Here is a 15,741-nt window from a genome sequence, read left to right as displayed (position 1 = left end):
ACCTAAATGTGTATTATAGTAAATACTTAACATGTCAATAGCACTGTACCTTTGCTTTTCTAGAGCCAAGGGAATTGTTTTGAGACTGATCCTGTTTTAATATCCTACACAGTTGTTAATGCACAACATCAGTCAAAAAACAGAAATATATGTTCACGAAGGATGTGTAAATAACTTCGTGAAAGCTTAAGAGACAGTTGCTACAGCGCAACTTAGAAGGAAGGGCAGAGTCCTAGTACGTTGGTTCAACGGGAAGTTCATGAATCCAACAGTAGTTTCCCAATCCAAATAATTAAATCTAACTCACCCTAGTTAATCATTAACCTGATGCTTCTGAAGACAATGCTAGAAGAGGTTCAAGAGTTCCAAGTATATGTGGAAATTCTCTGACTAGTTCTAAGAATGTGAGGATAATCATTGATGTTACATTGCAAAAAAAAATCCAAGATATGTCACAAGCAGAACATTTCTGAGAAGATGAACTTAGTGTCTAGCTTGAAGATTGTACCAGTGCCGTGGTTGTCATTTTGGAATGGGTTGCTAGGGTGGTGTGGATGGCCCAGGAGCCTACACCAGTCCCACCTCATAACCATACCCCTCACTCTCAACAGTCTAACTTACTCACACATAGATTTGACATAATTAGTGCAGAATGAGTATGAAGCGGCACCAATTAGACCACTTTTTAATGATAGCTGTAAGAAGGAATGGCATTTAGGAAATTATGTTTGTTTGGTTAAATACAATTGAATGTTACTGTTGGATATTGGGTTACTGGTTGACTGGGGTGTCAGACCTGGTCAAATAGCAACCACAATCTTAATCAGGGTAAGGCACAAGCAAACCCCAGACTAACCTGTGCTCAGTCCACCTTGTAGCTTGACACAGAACAGTCAGGCTTAACTTAGGGGCATTGTGTAAAGTTTCTCCAAACAGTCAAACAGTGAAAACATCTCTCAAAAAGATTCCACACCAGGTTTAAAAAAGTAGAGTAATGTTTAATAAATAAAACAAGGACAAAACAACAACAAGGCAATCAGTAAAACCGAAGATGTTCATATTTAAAACTTTAGGTCAAAATAGCGCCAAAAAGCACAAAGTGACAACTGGAGAAATCTGATCGCACTGCACCGGGAAAAAGTTCAAGCCAACCGCAATGAAGTGTGGGCTGGCAACAGGGACCCCTGTAGACCTGCTGAACCAAGTACCTTAAATTCTGATTGCGGAGCACTGCGTGGATCCGCGTTGAAGATGCACCATGCAGTCGAAGCGATGCATCAGCTATGAGATGCAGTGAGACTGCGGTGCGAGGTCCTGTCACGTTGTCATCAAGTATCCCGTTGACAGGGCTTGCTATGCGAAGTCCTAGAGTTAAGGGTGTGGCGCTCAGCTGGCGAATGCATCTATTGTGATGAGCTGCAAGGCTGCGATGCGGAGTCCAGCTTAATTGAGGCTGCCATCAACTAGAGCTGCAAGGACCTGGGCTGGAGATACGCCGTGCTGTCCATGAGGCGTCAGTTAAAAAAAAAAGCAGGGATGATGCAGGGCTATGTGATGGATCAATCCATGCAGCAGTGGTGATGCGTCGGTTCTGCTTGAGCTCAACAAACATCATCAAATAGTGTCTGGAGAATCACTATGCAAATTTCTCCCCAGCTTTGCGAAACATCACAGTCCAGTTCTCAAGGGGCTCAGGAGAAGGTCATTACACTGTAGAACGACCAGCTCACACACATTTGGAGCAGCCTGATTGGACCTGGTTACCAGCATTCCTTCAAACAAAGGGGTCCCTGAGTTCCTAGCACTGTAGGGAGAAAGGAGAAGGGCTTAAGACCTAGGATTAGGATAATGAGCTGGAAAGTAGCTGGCCATTACTCTTTATTGGCTAATAATAACTCCATGAATTTTATTCAAACTAGTGATGTTCTATATCTGCAGGAAACGTCTACAGTGCTTATTTCTATTCCGGGGTTCCAGGCTATTCTCACAGCTGCTCACAAGAAAACCTGTTTGAAAGACCCATGGTGGCCTCTCCATGTATGTGAAATTAGACCTTCAGGTACAAATAAAGGAATGGAGCAATCGTGCAGACGATGTGCAAGTCCTTGTCATAATCGGCATTGTAATAGAGGGAACATCCACTTCAATTACAGTGGTAAACTTGTACAGCAATCCACACAGCGATGTGGAATTAGCAAAGGCACCATCTTCCCACCTAAGCTAGGCCACACCAGACTGCTCATCATGCAGTACACGGACGATCTGGTGCTATTGGACCGTACTCGAATTGAGATGTAGAGGGCAGTGGACATACTCATCTACATAATGCAAAGAATGTCTTACATGCAAATGCTACGAAAGCCAAAGTTCTGATATTTGGTCAAAGAATTAAGAAACACCAGCTGGCACGGCATTTGGCCCGCTAAGGATAAGCACCACCAGCAAATACAACTACCTAGGTGTCTGGCTGCCATACACAGGTAAATACACCTTGCAGGCCAAGGCACTGGCAGATAAAGCAGCCAAGATCACATATGCAGTATGTAAATTATACTACAATTTACAAAGTCACTCCGCAGTGGGGATTCGAAGAGTAGTGCGTGCGAACTTGCTACCAACCCTATGCTATAGAGAGCTTGCCTTCCCTGGCATGCTTACCAAGTCACTAGAGCTCTGCCACACAAAAGCCTATAAGAAAATATTCAATATCCCAAAACTGACTCGGCACACACTGATCCCCCAGAGTTTGAACTTGTGAAGATGGACCTTGAATGTAAAAAAGACTAATCAGTGAAGTCAGATTCAAAGACAGGTGCACAGAACGTGATTTTCCAGGACAAAAATAGCACCTGGTCAAAGTGTTTGTGCAGCACCATAGATTTATTGGACCTGTCCCCAGTGTACAGTAATAACAATAGACTGTCTAAAGAGGACTGTAGACGTGCAAGGCAAGCATGTATGTAGGGAGCAGGACATTGAACAAATAGAAACATCTCTGGTGCAGTGGGTCTTGCATATCACATGAAGTTATCTCTTGCCAACCATATTTGAAAGTGGCTTTGAGAAGACAAGCCCTAAAGAATATATTGCTGACCAGGCTCCTAACCCTGCCCATACGCGAATATGAGTCCCAGTGGAAGAACATTTCCACAGGTTAAGGGCAGTGCAGGCTGTACAATTACCACTCCGAGTCGGCAGCGCACATCATTTGCTGCTGTCTTGCTCTGTTCTGCATCACAGGCGAGTTTATTTAAGGCCAATTCTTCTGCAAAATGGGATAAGAACATGCAAAGAGCCACTGACATATATCTACACAATGACTTTACCGCCTCACATGTTTACAAGGTGCCTTCCACCAACATGCAAGACCTTACCATACAGCTTGGTAGTATTTGGCTATGTCAGTTCACAGCTTTTAGAATTTGGCCATGTGCACTCTGCAAACACACGCATTCTCTTAAAATACCTTGGCTTGACACGTGGCACATCTCAGGTATTAAGGCTTTCTTCACTTTATTTCTATGCATGTACACAGCGCGCTCTTGCTTAGCGTTTAATATTTTACCTCTTTTCCCTAGGTCTGCCTGTCACCTAATTTATATATGACAGTGTTATTTACTCAGGTTTCAAATCTTTGAATGGTACATTTTTACTCACATGTTACATGTGTAACATTTTAATCCGTTATGTTTGCCATTTCGTACCTCTGGGACTGTGTATCACCTGGTCGTATTTTACATTGGTGCATTCTAATTTAAAAAAAAATTGTAAGGATTTTAAGTAATCACACAATAAAGATGATTGCTGGAGGATGCACCTCTCAACCGAGGAGATGCATTGCTTCTGCTCAGAGATATGCTGCTCAGCAGACAAGATGTGTTGGCTCTGCTGGCAAGCACTTTAGGCTCACTTCAAAGGGTCCAGGATTAGGGTGGCACCACTTGGCAGGGTAGACTCACAGATGCCAGTGTCCAGGAGCAGAAGCAAGATTGCTGGAAGCCTGTTATGTCCCTTAGGCTTCAGATCAGGAGGCCAGCCATCTAGCCCTTGGAGTCACTCTGGCTTCAAGAGATGCAGGTCCAGTCCTTCTCACCCAGCCAAGAGGGCAGCAGGTGAGCACAGCAATGCAGGAGTCCAGAAGAGTGCCGTCCAGCAGAGTGGCAGTCCTTCAGCAGCACAGCCGTCCTTTTTCCTGACATGGTATCCACAGGTCCAGAAGTGTACTCAAGTGGTGGTGTCTGATGTCCTTCTTTTATACACAGTTGTGCCTTTGAAGTGGGGCAAACCTTCTAGAGGTATGCCTTTGAAGTGCACAGATGCCCTGCCTGGCCAACCCTAGCTCTAGACTAACTGCCGGGGTTATGCAGCTCTTTGAATGGGGATAGGACATAGCCTATTGCGATGTAAGTGAGGCTGGTCCCATCTCCTCCCTTCCATCCTTCCAGGGATAACCCATTCAGTCACACCTAAGCTCCCCTTGAGTGTGACTATCTAGGAGGAATTCACAAAGCCTAGCTGACAACTACAGCCAGTCAAGTTATGTTATGTTATGTTATTTGGCATTTATAGAGTCCAAACTGCCGCTCCGGAAGGAGCATCCTGGCGCTAAGGAAAGTAGGTCGAAGTCAGGGCGAAGAGACGCTAAATGGTGGCCAATACATAAGTATCTGTCAAATTGTATAGCCAGGTTTTAAGTTTTTTTCTGAAAGCGGCTTCAGTGGGTTGCATTCTCAGATGACCAGAGACAGTCAAGTGACCAGAGACAGGCTGCAGTCACCAAATGGCTATAGCAAGAAAATGAAAACTTCCTAAAAGTGATCATTTTCAGAAATGTAATTTAAAACCTGACTTCACCATAAGTTAGGATTTTAGAATTAAATTCCAGAGACATCAAACTTGAAACTGTTATATATTCCCATTTGGAAATTATACTTGTACAATATAATAAGATAACCCCGATGTTATCCTATGGGAGATATGGGCCTTGCAGTAGTGAAAAGTAAATGTAAGAGTGTTTCACTACCAGGGCCTGTAAACTTAAAAGCACGTCCTGCTTTTTAAATACATTGCATTCACAATCTGGGCTGTTCAGGGCCTACCCTAGAGGTGACTTACATGTACTAAAAAATATTGTGTTGGGACTCGTAAAAGGTTTATTTTGCCTGGGCAACATGACACTATAAACTACATGCACAGGTTCTGCAATGGCAAGCCGGAGACATTTTTAAAGGGCTACTTATGTGGGTGGTATAATCAGTGCTGCTGGCCCACTAGTAGCGGATGTATGATGTTACAACGCATACAATCACAACGCATACCATTACAAAAAACGTTTACAACGCAGGATCCATTGCAACACATGCCATTACAACGCATGCCATTACAACGTAGCTGCTATTACAACGCATGCCATTACAACGTAAGTTTGGGTAAGTATTTATTTTTATTAATGGGTATGTAATAGTCGTGTAAGTGTTGGATAGTGTAGGGGTTAAAATTACTATTCTAACTCCAGGGAGGGCGTAATTGTAGGGTAAGTGTTGGATAGTGTAGGGGTTATAATTACTATTCTAACTCCTGGGGGGCGTAATTGTAGGGTAAGTGTTGGATGGTGTAGGGGTTAAAATTAAATTAAATACTTACCCATACATACGTTGTAATAGCATGCGTTGTAATAGCAGCTCTGTTGTAATGGCATGCGTTGTAATGGATCTTGCGTTGTAAAAGTTTTGTCGTAATGGTAGTGCATTGTGAAAGTTGCGTTGTAAAGGATGTTTCCCCTAGTAGCATTTAATCTACAGTGCCGGGACACAGGTAGTGCACTTTACTAGGGACTAATACATGAATTAAATATGCCAATTAGGTATAAACCAATGTTACCATGTTTTAGGGAAAGACCACAAGCACTTAAGCACTGGTTAGCAGTGGCAAAGTCTGCAGAGTCTTACGACCAGCAAAAACGGAGTCAGCAACACAGGAGGTCTGAAGGCAAAACGTTTAGTGGAACTACACCAAGGATTTCAAGTCTAACAGTTACAATCTAGCAAACACTGTGCACATATAGTTTATGAATTTCAAACATTACACACATGCACATGTGCATGGTTGAAGAATGGTTGTAGATCAAAAATGTACATGAGTTTCATATAAATACTCATGGACATTATGAAGTACATATCTTAACATCATTTAAAAAAGGTTCAAAATCCATGAGCAAAACCTACGCATTTTTCCGATTGTACACTGAATTCTATAACTTGAATCAGCTCATAGCATCGAGTTCTAGAAGGAACACACAATATATTTTTGTTGATTCCTGATTAGATCATTTATTTCTTCACTGTAAAATCAGTACTAGTCTAGTGAGGAATCAGGCCTTTATTCAAAGAATACAATCAAAGCTTCTTACAAATCTTTAGAAACAAAACTACACATTCATTGACTAAAGTGCTTGTCTTGGCAAGTAGTGTATGACCTCTTTGTGTGCTGGGGTGGCTGGCAATAACCTTTTACTTACCTCTTTCAAATCTGCCACTTCTCCTCTAGTGTGATTGACCTTATGGAACGTCTAGTAAAAACATATTTGTAAAATACATTCCTGGCTCTACGAGGACCTTCATTCCTGCAGGGAAGCCCAGATGTTATGGTGATATATTCCAGAAAATCTCCAAGAATCTGTATACATGGTGCATTTTTGCCCTGAAAACGAGCTCAAAATATATGTGGTGAAGATCACTGATAAAAGCAAATATTTACTGAGTTATAAAGAATTGATAAGGTGTGTTATGCTTTGTAGACCCACAAAGAATCTATACAAAAAGTATAAAGCCATGTCAGGCTTGAGTAAGGAGAGAACTGAAGCAACTTAACCTCATATCCATGCTTCTATCATTCCACAATTCATCAGAGGCTGACAGAAACAATACTGTGGTTGTTACTTATAATGGAAGTTGAACTCAAGGTATAAACTTATAGGCACTCTGTATGAGAGAGGTAAGCAACAATACTCCACCATCAATAAAGAGCATCTCAATTTCCGTAGCATTCTGACTGAACCAGACATTATTTGATTGACCTGCTCCTTTAGGTCTTTCACCCTGATGTTGGGGATATTAGAGCACCATTGAGTTCCTCGTGTTGCTATGTTAAGCTTTTGAGTTTAGGGTGGTGAATGTGTGCGTCTAATACTACTTCATGTACTTGCCCAAAAACTGGATGAGGGATCGGTATATTCGCCAAAGAATTTCTGGCAACTGTAGGGCAGCATTAAGAAGCAGACAGTGCCTACCTTCAATACCGACCTAAAAAAAACTTTCATTATTCAATTATGTACAATCCAAGAATCAATTATGGCTAGTCATGCAACCATAGAACCCCATGCAGGTCTCAAACAATGGAAATAAGGGTTTCTTCTATACAAAGGGCCTGATTCTCTAACTTCACTTTTTAATAAGTTTATACTTTTGAGTACATGTACTACTTTTTGGTATTCAAAAACAGCACTTTTGGTAGTAATTTGCACTTTTGTAGTAATTTACACTCCAGCTCTACACATCGACAACCACGGGTACTGCAAAACCTCCTATTAAAAATAATGGAGGTATGGACTTAAAATAAAACTCTGTGGAAATAATGTTAAATTAAATCACATTTTGTAAAATAGTTAAAATATAAATAAACACAAATTAATGTAATTTTTAAATAAAAATAGTACATAATTATTAATTTTAGGTATTTTAATAATCTATCCTGAATCTAAAACAAATGCAACAATAGATTCTAGTGAAAATAACCACATGAATTTGAATGAACTCTATACAAACACAAGTTTCATACACAGCCTCAGAAAAGTTGTCATACAATAGACCAGTTTTTAGCAAGACTAAGGGAACTATCCATCACATGTAATTTTGGAGACATAACAAATTCTTACAGAAAGATTGTTTATACAATACAATAAAAAGAAAATGCAATAGAGACTTTAGGATGCATTCTGAAAAAAGTAGAAGAATCAGACAAATTCATGAAAGAGATAGATATCAGGAGACATAGGGAAGTAAATGTAGTTGGAAATGAGAAGGGATAATTAAGGGAGTAATCATGTAGATGACCGAAACAGCGTGCTTGAGAAGGATATGGGTCAGATGTGGGAGTACGGCACATGCTGTGGACTAAAAGGGTTGTCTTGCAGTAAGCAAGGATTTTTGCAAGTATGGCAAATGACGCCTGCAAATGTTTGTATGGACCTCAGTAGGTTCAGAGTAGTGAGTATATAAGTAGAAGGGTCCAAGAGTCAGTGGACCGAATGTTATTATTGATGCTGAAGAAAAAAGTGAAGCTTGGAGAATCAAACCCAAAGCTAGTTTCGAGGTGAATGGCAGAGTGGTAGACTTGCTAGTAGATCTAGGATTAACTTTCTTTGTTATACCCAAGATGTTATTTCATGAAAATTTGTTAGAAGGATTCCCTTCCTGCACATAAACAACCAGAAAAGGCGTTTTACAACTTCTATGTGTGTTGCGTTGGCACACATAGAACTTGCAAAACGTCATTGTTTTAATTATTGTTTCTGTGCAGGAAAGGACACTTTCTGCAGAATGCAGCACAAATAGAAGGAGGGAAAAAAAGGAGAAATTAATCAATTTCTTCTCGTTGCGCCTCCCTATGCCTCCTCTGGGGAGGAGTAGCATTCAGACGCATTTATAGATTTATGATTTCTTGTAAATCTTGAAATGTGTCAGGTTCCATGGGTGTTGAGTGAACACCCACAGCAACACCAATGGAATGCCCCTTTCAAGCAAAGTGCTGCATGTAAAGGGCCTGTGTTTATAAGGACAGCAAGGTGGCCTTTTCTGCCCTTATAAATGTGAGACAGCAAAATGGCGCAGATGGTGCAAGGGGTTTGTAAATCTGCCCCTGAGTATTTAGGGTGCACAGTATCAAATCAAGGTGTCAAGCCCAAAGAGGACATGGTGCATTCAATAAAGTTAGCCACATTGTCACATGGTAGGGATTGAATGCTTTCTTTCATAGGACTCATTGAATAATATGCTTTTTTTAAAACTTTGTGAAGAAAACAGATTCTCTAAAATACCTTTTATGGAAAGGGAAGGAATGCAAGGTAGACGTCCCATTATGTGTATCGTAGTTCTCCATAGCTCTGGCTCAGCCTTGCACCATCCAGGGCAGCATACATGATCAAAGCTTTCAACCTGGACAAATAGTTTTCACTCTTTTTTCTTATCCAAGACCTTTGCCTGTCACCTCTTGCACAGCAGGAGAGTTAGTTGTATATATGTTCTCATGGGATTGCCTGCTTGCTTCTCGAATGCATGCAGACACAGCTTTCATATGCTTTCAAGCGTGTGATCACCTACTCTCAGAAAGTAACCACTGCAAGGCATTCCTGGAGTAAGTGTAATTAGGAGCCTATCACATGATTTCAGCTCAGGCATGTGTCAATCTTGTAGGCTTCTTTTTGTGAACATTCACTGGTGCACAGCACTCCCAATACATCAAGATAGGCATATCCATCCTGGCACCTCTCTGGTGAGCCATTAAGTGAGACATTTTCAAAGTGCCATACTCCTCATACCTGTTTGCTAATTGTGCATTTCTTTAACTAATGATCAAAGGCACTGAAAGCTTGTCTCCTTTCCCTCTGTTTGGCATTGGTTTATGGATGTCCTAAGCTCAATTCAGACAAAATGTATTTTAACTAAATAGCAAATACCAAATCAGGTTTTGGTGCATGAAAGGTTTGAAAACTAAATAACCTCGTTGGGCAAATCACTTGGTTTTGCATTCGGCAAATCACCCATTCTTGATCCTCAATGAAGGTCGCTGGTGCTCTAGTAAACTTATGTAACTCTCTTCATTTCACCTAAAGCCCCCAACCAAACACTGTGTCTTTTGGGAGATTTTGGAAGCACTTTCCCAACAGCATGTGAGGTAATCAGAACTACTTTTCAGCGAATGAGCGCTACTAAAAAAAGTACAATAAAATTAAACCAATAAGGACTAGAAATGTCAGGTATCAGAAGAAAGTACATGCAGCTACCTTCATCTCTCTCAAAACTTCAAATCAGCAGCGATATCCCTTTTGTATGGATAGTTAGATGACTCTCCTCTCATGTCACTTGGATAGTTGCCACTTGCATACATTATATCTTATATCAGGAATGTCTTGCTCTTGACCGTCCATACATCGATCTCCAGGCTCTTCTCGTTACTACTCCTATCTACTTTAGCCATTTATCTATGCTAGGAATTGTTATATCTGTAAACATCCCAACCTGACTTAAACTGTTCCTCAAATGTATAGCTCTTTGCCATCCCCTTGGGGTTAAGAAGTGAACTTTAAATATATAAAATAAATAATCCTATATGTGGCCTTGCCACTAGCGGCACCTGAGGATCCAGGTTCGAATTCTGGTCTTGGGTCTTGACTCACCACTGTCTGATTCTGGGTAAATTACGAAATCCTCAGTGCCTAAAAAATATTGAATGCAGTGTGTGAATTATATTTGTGTAATCTCCACCTGATGTATACAATATTGTAGATCGTCTCCCATTCCTCAAAGTAATGTAGAGCACCGAGTTACTTTCTAGCTAAGTGTGCTATGTAAAGTTAGACACGCAGGGTTCATTAAAAGAAGTATTTAGAATTTGGGGATGCTTTTTGTGAAATAGATCCCCACCAAATCGCAATTACAAGAAAAGTCGATAGTCAGTTCATTCACATTGTCCCGCTATAGGATTCCTACCCGAACAAAATCTTATTTACCCGATGTGGCATAAAGGCGTAATCTTGGGCACTCGTAACATGTAATGCTGGAAACCATGTAAGATTACTCCGGCATAAATTAAATTTTACCAGGGACTAATATTAATATGCAAGGGTAAATCCCTTTAAGAGTGCAAGTTCACGTTTGGTGAGTTATAAAGTGAACTTGCCATTTGGGCATATAAATGTCACTTAAAAGGCCAAAGGGCTTTGTTAAAACTGGCTAAAGCCTCTCTATAGGGAATTCTCTTAAAGGAGCTCAGTTGTGTCTCTATCCAGGCTGGCACTAATTCTGTGACGGTTCTGAGCAGGGCATGCACCACACAGTATTAACCAGTGCTTATCCCCGGGTCCACCATACAGCCACGCCGACACTATGGCATTGCTGCATTTCGCCTGTAGGTTGGCACCACTTCTTACAGTCTGACACTAACCTCTACAGTAATTTTCTAGTGCAAATATTTAAGCAATAACATTACAATCAGCATAAAGTGGACAAGAAACAGCATACCTGCTAGGTGGCCACTGAAGAGACCCGCACAGATCAAAAACCAAGGACCGCCAGGTTAGCTAACAGGGGCACACTCACTGCTTCAAACGCAGCCCTATCGTTCACATCTAAAAAGTGGAATTTATTGCATTGGTTTCATTTTGACTAAAATGCACCAAAAAAGAGCACAACCACTTTGCATTTTTTGCTCTGGTGCACACCATATGCTTGATTGCTCCGTTCCCGGACACACAGCCAGCAAACATAGCGCAGCATGCTTTTGTTTTATTTTGTCTATTGCTGATAAATATGGACACGTGTCAAAGAGAGATGCTTTAAGTAAAGATGCCTTGTGGTGTGATGAGAAGAAACATTTATTTAAATATTGTTATTTGCAAAGAACGTCCTTGAGTAAAATGGTTACAAACTCACAAATCTGCTTATTGTATCAAGGGATCCGGATAGCACATCTACAGTGACAGGACGTGCCTGTTGTGTGTGGTATACTCAGTTTTAGTATTTGTAATGTTATTATTCTTGGTGGCATAGTGTGCCAAGGGAGGATCCGTACTTGAACCCATGGACACCGGCTTGAATCCTAGCGGATGCCATGATCCCTTCCGATGGAACGCGATGAGTACTGCTGAGTTGACTAACAACATACAGCTTTTGGCTTTCACTAGTACCGCGAGGCCCCTTGGGTGAAGTTCCACTAAAAGTACACCAGCGGTGATAGCTCAGAAACTGCCCCAGGAACTCATGAGGGGTTTGCGCTTACATGTTGTACCTGGTCACACTTTGATATTATAGAAGGGACTGCAGATGCTTAATCAACCCCCTTCTGCAATATGGAGCTCGGAGATGTAAACATTTTTCAAGAGGGCATGTCTTTGGCCCTGTGCCCAACCGACACTATAACTGGGCAGGCAGGGACAAAGAAGTCTCACTGAGTGGAAGGGGTGTCCAGTCAGCACACTCCCCAAGGTAGCCCCTTGGGGGTGGAGTATGTGGGTCCCAGGTATCCCAAGGCATACTCCAGCAGCCACACAAACAGCACCTACCTGTGAGGAGATGCCCGCCTCCTCCCCCAACTGCCGCCAGTCCCTCTGTATTGAGGGATGATTAGCAGCTAGAAATCGCCAGCCCACCTTTCATTGTTGCTCTTCTTCACTGCACCCATCATCTCATACCTGCGCCTTGATACCCTCACGGGGGAGTGGCCACGCTTTATAAACCCCTGATTGATTGATAGATACCTGCACTGGGGAGAGCACATTTGCATGTAATGTGGCACACTGCCCCTGTCTGCGTCGGGCGCACCAATGCATGGCGGAATAATGCACCATTTTACAAGATACTGCCCCAGGTGCATTCTTTTGTTTGAAATGTTTCTCTCTTGTCTATAGGTTTGCAGGCTTGGCATTACTAACCTTTGTATAGAGTATGTTATAGCTTGCATTTGCTACTGTGATGTCAGTTTGATTCAAATTAGCATTAGTAGCACACATGGAGGCTCTTTTACCAGTGACTAGAGCTCAAGTGAATAAACACGTCCGCTTTCCATCTCTGCTGAGCATTGGCTGAAGGGCCTTTGTAAAGCAGCTGATTTCTGACCGGACTGGGCTTCATGATAGCCAAAGGTACTTGCTCTCTTGTTTGGTCAGTGTGCCTTGTTAAGGAATCTTTGTGGTTATTAACACAGGGCACTCGCGTTCTCTGTTAGGTGGGAGGTGTGTCGTTGGTGCACACATGCTGCTAAGGACGAGGTGATTCTGGGACCTTGGAGGTCCTTGGCATCCTTAAAGTGACAGCTCGTGTGGTGCACTGACCTGAAGTTATAGGAATATAGAAACAGCTGGTGTTCCACTTACAACCAAAATGTGTTTATAATTCTTCTGATCGCTTTAGAAATGCAAGCAATATACCAAATAATGGTAGAAAAGGCGAATCTTAAGTTAATAGCCGGGTCTACCTGTAACATGCATCGAATATAATGCTGTTCTGTATGTATTTACTCATTTTCCTTCTGGATTTATAACTATACATATACGTTTTTCATTGTATTGAAAGATCAAAGTAGTGGAAAGAGAACATTGTCTTGCTTTTTGTGAAAGTTGGAGAGAGTAATTTATATTTGTTTACTAAATGTTGTGGGATCCCACACATCACAGAACTATAATAATGCCCATGAATATTCATGAAGAGCTCAGGAGGAGTGGGTCTCTTTGCTTCCATAGTGGGAAGGGTGGTTTACCTTAATTTATTTATCCATTTAGTACTCTTTTTTCACAGAAGTGTGGCTCAATGGTTAGAGCAGGCAGGCCTCAATGCAGAGCTCTGGCCAGGGACCAGGGTTCGATTCCTGCCCCGGCGGGTCTCGGGCTCGTAAATTTCCCTGACCGGATATTCTCGCCTCAGTGCCTATTCTGATCATGGGTCCCACGCTGCAACTCTGGGCAATAGCTTGCTTAGTCTCCACAACGGCCCCCACAACGCGAGGGATGCCTGGTCTGCACCATGGGGGTGCCCAGGAGTGGACACTTCACAGGGAAAGCCAGGAAGGGTTCCCTTGTGGTTTTCGTACAAGCGCCGGGAAACCCACTGTGGGTAGCTGTGCGCTATACAAAAACATTTACATTTACATTACAGGATCTTATTACAAACATCAACTAACTTTTAGGTCGACCATTTGTTATCAAATATTGACTGTGGAAAACCATTTTTGCACTCATCCTCATGTATATTGTAATAGGCGCATACAAACAAAAAAGTAGGCATTCAACAGACTAGAGTATGTGGTTGCAATTGTGGTGACCCGTTTGGTCAATCGGCTTGCAAGAAAATGGATACTGCTGGCAGCCACTGTCCCTGAGTGACACCATTTCACACTTCACACATAACCCAAGACCCATTCCTTGGTGCCGGGGTGCCACACTCAGCCACTCTGTCTCTGCTGCAGCACTGGGTGGGCAAATGACGTTAGAGGCACGCAGCCAGACTTGGCTCCTGCAAATATTTCCCCACGTCTCTTGGAAGCTGCACTGTTGTCTTAAAAATGTGTCTCGTTTAATTAAAAACAAGACTCTGCAGTCAAAAAGCAGTTTAAGAAGCCATGCAAGTCGCTAATGCCTTGGCTTCATTGCTACAGGAAATGTGTCATGCAGCCAAAAGTGTGACTTACTTGGCAGGAGGAGAGATTTTCCTCTGCCTATCAAACACAGAATGTTGTTGAGACAGGGCTCGGGTGTCATGATATTTATGGGAGAAAGACTACGTGTTCAGTAGCGGCTGCTGCGGGGCAGTAGTGGTGGGGCGGGGAAAGGGGGTTAAAAAAATGTTTTTAAAGAAAAAAAATGACTTACCTCCAGGCCTGCAGCCTCTTCAGTCAGCGCAGGAAACAGATAAAACTGAAACGGAAGCTCCAGAGATATGTAACCTGGAGCTTAGGAAGATTCAATGCTTAGGTGAACTACTTGCCCTAGTAGAGCAAATTGAGGAGACTCAAGAACTAACAGACTTTTAAATATGCCACAAAAGTGGAATAGACACATATATGACCCAAACAAGTGGTTATAAACCTAAATCCAAATTTCTCCCACAATTACCGGCAGGAAACCAGACTGATCTATTTCAGGAAGATCTTAGAAGGAAACAATAAATATATTTTATATTTTTAAAATATAGCCACGGAAGGTGGTGGTTCCCGGGGTTGTGGGGTCCGTGAGGTCCCTCTGAATGTTATTAACAAGAGACCTGGGGAGGTTGTGGTCCCCAGGGCCCAGGGGGTTCAGCGTGGATCCCCAGATTATTATCTACAATATCCCTGGTGAGGTGGTGGCGCCACAGCTAGGGCGACTGACTCCTGAATCTGGGGATCACGGTTCGATCCCCGGCACCGGTGGCAGATTAGCCCAGCACCATGTGACTCTGGGCAATAGCTTGCTTAATCTTCCTGACGGCCCCCAGCACTTAGAGACCCTTACGGGTGATTGTGCGCTTTACAAATGTGGATTCATCAATCAGCCCTTGGAGGGGGGTGCCACCTCTGCATGCCCCCGAGACTGGGCCTACCCAGGAGCGTTCTTTGAAAACTAGAGAGACTGCACTTGTTTATTTTCTAAATGTTTCGTAGAGAATTGGCAAATTTTCACCATTTCGCAGCAAAAATGTAAAGAAAAATATTATTATTATTTTCTTCCCTTGCTGGGTCTCTCTAGGACTCCAGGACCAAGGCTGGGCAGTTATGGTATTCATACCCTGCCCCCTTTTCTTTTTTTCTGCTTTTTATGGGAGTCGGCTGATGCTGAGTCCCAAGATGGCTATCAATACTACCTGGTTGAAGTGTTGGCAGCGAATCAGAGCTCAGCTGATCTCTGCACAAGCACTTTATTATTTGTGAAGGTTTTGTGATAACTGAAAGCATGATCTGCAAATCAAAAGCTACCTTTCTTCCAAATTTGGTGTA

At 42.3% G+C, this 15,741-nt stretch overlaps 1 protein-coding gene across 2 annotated transcripts in view; it reads left to right on the top strand.

The window, feature by feature from the left end:
- The window catches only part of ERG (ETS transcription factor ERG), a 454,845-nt gene that overhangs the window by 119,397 nt on the left and 319,707 nt on the right, over nt 1–15,741 (top strand). The gene's annotated exons all lie outside the window — the stretch shown is intronic.

Source organism: Lissotriton vulgaris, chromosome 8 (genome assembly GCF_964263255.1).
Source record: "Lissotriton vulgaris chromosome 8, aLisVul1.2, whole genome shotgun sequence".
NCBI classification, from domain to species: Eukaryota; Metazoa; Chordata; class Amphibia; order Caudata; family Salamandridae; genus Lissotriton; species Lissotriton vulgaris.
The sequence above is the reverse complement of the archived record's forward strand: the minus strand, read 5'-3'. Positions and strand labels throughout refer to the sequence as shown.